The 6,000-nt window shown below is 41.9% G+C and overlaps 1 long non-coding RNA gene across 1 annotated transcript in view; it reads left to right on the top strand.

The window, feature by feature from the left end:
• The first annotated feature begins 376 nt into the window (after nt 1–376).
• LOC140624941 (uncharacterized) overlaps nt 377–6,000 on the top strand; it is a 28,406-nt gene continuing 22,782 nt past the window's right edge. The window contains exon 1 of the long non-coding RNA XR_012024366.1: nt 377–539. This is a non-coding gene — a long non-coding RNA (uncharacterized lncRNA). The remainder of the gene's footprint in view (nt 540–6,000) is intronic.

The following is a 6,000-nucleotide window of genomic DNA, read 5'->3' as shown; positions in this document are numbered from 1 at the left end:
ACACCCTTCCTGTCACCATTGCTATCTCTGTCTCTTGTAAGCACGCTGCTGCAGAAATGGTGGTGACATCTGCTCTCCTGACAGCATGATAGGGGAGCTGGGGAGTGACAGATCTGGCATGTGTCCTCTTCAGAGGAAAGGTGAAGGCAAAGGATGGTGGACATAAAAAGCCCTTGCTCTGAATGACCTCCCTTTGCTAAAAATCCAGAAAGAAAAGCAGCATCACAGTTTGCAGAAAACCTTCTGCTAACAATACAAATGCTGGGGCTTAGCCAAGTCCCAGCATGGCTGCCCGGCCAAGGCCATGATTAATGATATCACTGGGAGCAAAATGAGACGTCAATTGAATAAGCCTGGGCTTTTAACAAAAGCCTTGACTAAGCAGTAAACTGACCAGAAGGATGACCAACTGTGGAATGTCCCAAATACCCTGACATGAAGTGTGAACAGAGAAGCAAAAAAGGACACCAATCCAGGGTGGTGGGAAGAAGCAGAATCTGATGGGAGAAGAATGAAACTACCATATGGAGATGTTTAAGGTAATTTCTTTTACTGTACTTGGAAGGTTCATAAGGCCCAGAGGTTGAGAAACTTACTCTTGAGCACAGGTAAGTTGCTGGTAGAATTAGGATCCAGGGTGTGTACTGCTCTGCCCCTTGATTTTCATAAAACTTGGCAAGGTCTTGTATCTAGGCAACAGCAACCATTTCCCAGGTCTGGAAATTCACCAGAGATGTAGGTAACTTTCAGCTTCTCCATTCATCATTGGTCGCTGAATTTCATCAAGGATTAGTGTCATTTTCTTTGAAGGAGGAGTCATGAGTACAATATTTCTTAAATTTTTTCACACTGGAGAAAAGATAGCTTGCCACTTTTATTCTTGAACAACTTAGCTGGGTATAATATTGGATCATGCTTCCTTCTCCTAGATTTGTACACACTGCTCCTTTTTCTTACAGCATTGAATGTTATTTGTGGAGAAATCAGAGGTCAGCATAATAACATTCCTCTTTACAGACGGCATAAGATTTTTGGTAGACACATTTTTCCTAAACAGTTTTTCTTTCTTCCGTAATATATCTAGTGTTGATTGCATTGTCACTTTTTATCCCTTGAAGTGACTTCTTCAACTGCAGATTCAATTATTTATGCCAATGAAATGTCCATTTATGTTGGACTTGCATATAGTTTCCATTCCATTACTTGGGTTCTTTATTTTGGTAATAGTAGCTATCCCTTTTAACTCATGTAAGTGGGATAGGTCCTTTACAGTTTTCAAGTGCTTTCCCAGATATCAAGGAGCTCACTCAAGGCAATCAATAATTAGAACGATCTCCCTTAAGAACTCTCCAGAACCTTGCACAAAGTGCAGGGGATGATTAGCTCTGCCTGGGGGAATCCAGGAGGCAGACTTCTATTCAATATAAGGAGCAATAAGCATTATCTGGCAATGGAAGAGACTACTTTATGAAGTATTAAACTTCTCATCCTTGGAAATATTCAAGAATAGACTGGTTGACCATCTGTTCATGAACTTAAAATGGGAAGCTGAACTAAATGATTGTATTCATCCCTGCAACTCTGTGGACTTATGAAAAATAGAGCCAAGTGGAGTCTTGGCCATCAGAGTCTTCGGTAAAGGGTTGACTACAGGGCTGTGGGCAAGTAATTAAGAAATGTGGTCTTTCATATCACCATGAAGTCTGTTTTGCAAACAATTTAACTATATTATGCAGACTTTAATCTGGAGGACTTGTGTATTTTTGTTTGGTTGAGTAAGTGATAGAGTAGTAGTAACCCCTCAAGATTCTTTAGCTTCACAGAAGTTCCTAAAGAGGCAGTGCTTGTGGAGAGGGACAATCTGGTGGCTCATGGCAGTGTAGCATGATAGAAAAATCCATAATATCAGAGTATACAAGCTTGTCTAGAGGCTTGTCTCCTTACCTGAAAAATGGTAAAGTAACACTTCATAGGACTCTTGCTAGAATTAGGTAAGACCAGTTACTGGAGGGATCTAGAGTGGCACGTAGCACAGAACAGGTTATTGGTGATCTTGGCATAGCCATTTCTGTTTTCTCACTTTACCCAGAGCTTCCAATTCTATCCCACCCTTTGCTGTGGAATGCAATGGGGTGGGCAGGGATCTTGGTGACTGGGAGGGTATGTGCAGTAGAATTTCTTCCTATTTCTCCCTCCCAAACTGCTCCCTGGTACCTAAGTTAGCCACACCCATTCCACCACAAAGACCATATATGAAGTAGAGAAAGGGATTGCTCACTCTTCCAGATGATGATACAACATTAAGTTTTAAGAGCTATGAAGGGGATTTATTAAACTTGCCCTCTCCAAGGAGCTCATTTAGATCCTTATTGCAGTGGCTTTAATGAGTGGGAAGACCTCTCATGGATGTCCCAAGACCTTCCACAGTCCCATGAGATGAATCAATTACATTGCCTTTGTTCTTCCCCTTAAAGCCAATTTCCAGATTCCAACATCTCTGAAGTTCAATAGCCCAACACATCACCCACAAACTGTCTATGCCCTCAATGCAACTCTGCCCCACAAAGAACTTTGTACAAAATCAACCTTGGTAGGGAAATCATTGAGTCATGAGGGTCAGCCAAGGCAAGTGATTTGTGCTCATTTTCCCTGGTGTAGAGGAGTCCCTAGCATAAAAGATGAGGCTAGTCCAGCTCATAGCCATCCAGACTGTAGGGTTGGCATCAACTTCAACCTAGAACTTGCTCAAAGAAAATAAACCTCCAAAAACCATGAAGATATTTAATCCTCTCTGAACAGAAAATGGCTCTGGGATGCTGTCTTACAGGCTTCAGGAGAGATTCCTGCACACAACTCTGACTGTCATCTCCCTGTAATGTCTCTGCAGTACCTGTCACAGGTCAGAGACTGTCCAAGGAGGGTTGGGGATAAAAAAGTGAATGTGTCGGACAAGGTCTCTGCTTTCATGGAACATAAATTTTAGTAATAAGAGTGGGCAAGGAGATAAAAATAAATATAAAGTTGAGAACATTGCAAGGGGGTTAAGGGTGACACAAATAATTAACACAAAGGTGGTGGATAAAGAGTGATGGGGTGACCACTTAGATCCACACGATCAAAGGTGGCTTCATGGAGGCAGAGTGGGATTTGGAGGAGAAAGACCTAGCCATGTGATGATGATCAGAGGGATGCAAATTGCAAGCAAAGGGAACAGCTAGTGCAAAGGCTTTCCGGCCAGTACCCAAGGGGTAAAAAGGTAAGGAAGAAGGTGTCAGCAGATGGCGTAGGATTGGTTAACCTTGGTAAGAGGTGTGAATTTCCATTTTCAGATCTCATCTCCTAGAGGTGGCCTGCGGTAGAGAAAGGTGAGAAATGATAACCCAGAAGGAGGTCAAAGTCATACATGAGAATCAAGAAGGGTCTATATAACCTAGAGCCAATCTAGACCTCAGTTCTAAATTTAATCCAGATATATGCGCTTCAGCCCTACCACACCTTCTGCAAATCTTCAAAATTAATTTTGCTGTTGCAGTGGCCCCTACTTTATGTTCTGGCTTCACTCAGGCCCTGGTTGCAGGTGATTTCCTGATCAGAGGCACTGCACTGGGGGAGGTTGGGGGAGTTTTGATACCTGTTCTTCTCTTAACTAATTGGAAGACCTTGGCCGTCTTTTGCCTCTTCAGGCATTGACCTTCTTAATCGGTATACTGACCAGTGTGTGCTAAAGGATTCCAAGGATCCCTGCTAACAGTGTGGGGTTATATGATCTATGACATTTGGCATAAGCTCATGTAGACATGTTAAAGAAAATTAAACACGTTTGATCTCTTCACATACACGGTCTTATAAATAACGGAGACAGGGATGCCCGGGTGACTCAGTGATTGAGTGTCTGCATTTGGCTCAGGTCTTGATCCTGGAGTCCTGGAATCGAGTCCCACATCATGCTCCCCGCAGGGAGCCTGCTTCTTCCTCTGCCTGTGTCTCTGCTCCTCTCTCTGTGTGTCTCTCATAAATAAATAAATAAAATCTTTAAAAAGTAATAATAACGGAGACAGCCACATGCCACTGGCTGAATTGTTAGAGATGAACCAGGTAGAAACCATTCCAGGTTTAACAACATCCTGCGTATGATTCATTCCAATCCTCAGCGCACAGGTTTTCCTCTCTCATAGGGCCCCCCAGATCCCCACCACCACCTCTAACTCTTGCAGAGACACATTCTCATTTCCACAGCACAAGACAATTGTGAAACGAGGAGAAAACGGGTTAGCACATTCTGCTACTAATTGGCAGCTCCAAGTAAAAGGTAATAAAATGCTTGAGCCCATTAGGGTAAGTTTCTGGGACTATTGCTGATGGTTAGGCGCCCTCTACTGGTGGACTTGACAGGGAACCACCAAAAGCTGAGAGATTTCTTGGACTCTGAGCCGCCTGCTTCTTAGGGTGACCTAGAATGCAGGTGTTTGTCTTCAGGGATTTCCAAATGGAAAACAAGCTTAAAACAGGCCATACTTCATTCAAAAGAAATCCTTTCAAGCCTTTACAAATCCTGGAGGTTGTCTTAGAAAATCTGCCATAGAAGTGAATACAGTTCACTTGGGTTGAGACTAAAAATAATGATTTTAGAAGCTTTTCAGAGGGAAAGAGAATGCCCATTAAAAACGAAGTTTATCGGCATTAAAGAACATTTATTTTTAAATTATAGGCCACAGGACTATAGAAGAGAAGAAAGTTGGTGTTTCCATGATAGAGCTGGAGAACACCTTAGTACCCCCAGGAATGCCTACGTGATTAAGGGGAAACTGACCACCTCTTTTGTGATGTTGAGCTAAGCCTGGAATGTGGTTTTGGGTCAGGGGTAAGGGTATAGGATTTTACCAGACCTGGCTTCGAATCCCAGCTCTGCCACTTCTCGGAGAACTGACTTAAGACCCCCTGCTTTCCCTTTATATGATACTCTTCTAAATCTTTCAACGCGGTATACAGATTAAGTCTCCTAAATTTAATCTCACTCCATCAGAGTCATTGTGCTTACTCAATAGGGACACAGAAGAAATGTAAAAATACTACAGAGTGGCGTAGATTTTATTCATTCATTCCCTTATTTGTATCTTTCAAGGGGCCTCTCATCAGGTGCAATGAAAACCGAGGACAAGAATTAGACACAGACCCTGCCCTTGAGGAGCAAAAAGTCCAGGATGAAAGATAAGATGCGTAGACACATAACTGTGGTAAGGCAGAAAGGTGTCAGTGATGTGAGGGATATGTAGACAATCAATGGGAGTTTTCAAAAGATAAATTAGTTCCAGTTCAGAGGAATCAGGAAAGGGTTTTCTTTCAGTATTACATCATTTCTGCGATTTCTGAGCTTGCTCACATACCACCGATCCTTGACCATGTGGAAAAACAGGATCCAGAGTGCTTTTAACAATTCCCACAGAACGCTTGGGAAATATTAGCTATAATTATAATAACATATATACATATGTATGTATGTATATGTATATATGCCTCTTACTGTGATCATTATTTCACAATATATGTAAATCAAACCAAAATATTGTGCATCTTAAATATATACAGTGATCTGTGTCAATGATTTCTTAATAAAACTGGGGGAAAAAGCAAAGCAATGAAAAATAAGGCAAAATTTTCCCTGTGAATCACAGGGAAAAAATCACTGTATAAGAAAGGAAATATAGGGACACCTGGGTGGCTCAATGGTTGAGCGAATGCCTTCAGCTCAGCGCATGATCCCGGGGTCCCTGGATCGAGTCCCACAATCAGCTCCCTGTGGGGAGCCTGCTTCTCCCTCTGCCTGTGTCTCTACCTCTCTTTTTCTGTGTCTCTCATGAATAAATAAATAAAATCCTAAAAAAAAAGAAAGGAAATATATTCATAGTATGCTACTTGACTCAACAATAATAATATATTTTTGTTCAAACTAAGGAATTAACCAAACACTCTGATTCAACTGTATCCAGGCCATAAAAAGGG

Source organism: Canis lupus, chromosome 3 (assembly GCF_048164855.1).
Source record: "Canis lupus baileyi chromosome 3, mCanLup2.hap1, whole genome shotgun sequence".
In the NCBI taxonomy this organism is placed as follows: domain Eukaryota; kingdom Metazoa; phylum Chordata; class Mammalia; order Carnivora; family Canidae; genus Canis; species Canis lupus.
The sequence above is the reverse complement of the archived record's forward strand: the minus strand, read 5'-3'. Positions and strand labels throughout refer to the sequence as shown.